Source organism: Coenobita brevimanus, chromosome 41 (genome assembly GCF_032717465.1).
Source record: "Coenobita brevimanus isolate Jiangsu-jjx chromosome 41, ASM3271746v2, whole genome shotgun sequence".
Taxonomy (NCBI): domain Eukaryota; kingdom Metazoa; phylum Arthropoda; class Malacostraca; order Decapoda; family Coenobitidae; genus Coenobita; species Coenobita brevimanus.
Window position 1 is genome coordinate 12,954,034 of NC_136994.1, and position 1,996 is coordinate 12,956,029.

Consider the following 1,996-nt stretch of genomic DNA (forward strand, 5'->3'; position numbering starts at 1 on the left):
AGCTGAGGACTTGTATGATTGACAGCAGTCCGACTGACTCGTAATCTGAGAAAAAAATCTAGTATCCATATTAAGTTTCAGTACACTTATCTTCTTGTGTGACATACTCAGGTAGCCTGTCCCGTTTTCCACCACCAAAAATTAAAGCGACAGAAACAAATACTTACCTAATATCCCAAACCAGTTGTCTTCTTTTTTTTTTCATATCCATAATGCATAATGAATTAATGTTAAACCATACAAGTGTTTAAAAAGTATAATTTACTGCAGTTAATTGAATTTTAGCATGAGCCTTGACAGAAATAGAAAATTATTTGAACGGCCATACCACGTTGAGTACACCGCTTCCCGTCCGATCAGCGAAGTTAAGCAACGTTGGGTTTGGTTAGTACTTGGATGGGTGACCGCCTGGGAACACCAGATGTTGTTGGCATCCCTACGTGTCAAGTGGGGTTGGTGGAGGATTAGTGCCCCTCCTTGTAAAAACAATTAACTCTAAGCCATTGGCCACCCCGTCTGGGATACATGGCGTCTGGCAATGAATGAATGAATTATTGGGAAGCGAAATTTGCAAGATGGGATGTACTGGAAGGTTCTCAGTAATTCTCGTATTTTTTAAGTTACGAGTGAGAGTTGTCAGTTAGCCTGCTATTTGTGAGTGGGAGGATTTTGTAAGCTTATGCATAAATTTTTGTGCTCTTTTTGTCTATAATGTTGTTATGTATGTGATTCTCAAATTACGTAATTTTATCTTAGTTTGTATGCTAAAGCATTTAAATTGTTATGTAAGAAAACTCTGGCATCTTTTAGATGTCTTTGATTTGGCAACTGTTGTAGCTAAGCTTGAAGATCTAAGTGTAATGCATGCTTCTTTAAGGATGGGGAAGTGACTAAAGGAGTTTCAGTTCAGTTTGAGTTTAATTCAGTGTCTGTGCACTGTCAGTGCAGACTGTATAGCTCCAGTACTTGTGAAAGCAGTGAAGTGTAGTTGGCAAACATTAAGTGTAAGTATTTGGTAAACACAGACAGCGAAGGTGTTTATTTATGACGCCTGAGCTGACCTTGTGTACAGTATGGTACATTGAAAGGCAGACCCTACGAAGAACGACTCACTGGGTGACATTCTTCCCATACTGAACTACTGCCGTTGGAGCCTGTGGCAGTGTGGAATGGGGACGAAACAAGTGGTGTCAGGAGTTGCAGTAGAAAGTGCTGCAGTAAGTCTAATCTTGGACATGGAAGTGGAAGGTGTACAGACGAGAAGCTAGGCTAGGCTGGACGAGGTGTCACTGGCTGCAGTTTTGAAGTTTCTGCAAGTGCAAAGTGAACAACTACGAGCACAAATTGAAGGGCAGAAAGAACACCAGGGACAACTACTAGCACAAAGTGTACAACGACAAGCACAGAATGAAGAACAGAAAGAACTCAGTGAACAACTACAAGCACAGAATGAAAGGCAGAATGAACTCGGTGAACAACTACAAGCACAGAATGAAGGACACAGAAATCAAAGAACAATTGCAAGCAGAAAGTGAACAACTAGAGGCACAAACCGAAGAACAGAAAGAGTGATATGAACAGCTTCAAGAGCCGTTACAGAAGCAAAAGAGAGAATTACAACTTAGGATGAAAGGACAGCTAGATGCTTTCATGGGGAAAATCAAGGAAGAACAGCAACAGTTTAAGGAGGTAGTAGATGCCAAGCTACAGCAGCAGAAGTATGAGGTAAGCAATAATGGGATGGAGTGCAGCCAGCATGTAGACAACCAAGTGAAGGTTAGTGACGGAATTGTGATGGAGTGCAGGCAGCATATAGACGACCAATTAAAGTTAATTAGCGAGAGAATTGAGGCTGCAGAGAAATAATGTGCTGCTGAGCCTAAGATTGGTGTGAAAGGAGCATATGAAAAAAAAAAAAAAAAAAAAAATGGAGTGTGTGGTGAATCTTGACGAATCTCAAGCATCTAAAGCAAGCATTACATGTTGAATAATCAGA

The 1,996-nt window shown here is 40.7% G+C and overlaps 1 non-coding gene across 1 annotated transcript; it reads left to right on the forward strand.

The window, feature by feature from the left end:
- The first annotated feature begins 314 nt into the window (after positions 1–314).
- LOC145397574 (5S ribosomal RNA) lies at positions 315–433 on the forward strand. Its single transcript, XR_013896999.1, has one exon. It is a non-coding gene; the product is annotated as a 5S ribosomal RNA (ribosomal RNA).
- The last annotated feature ends 1,563 nt before the right edge of the window (positions 434–1,996 follow it).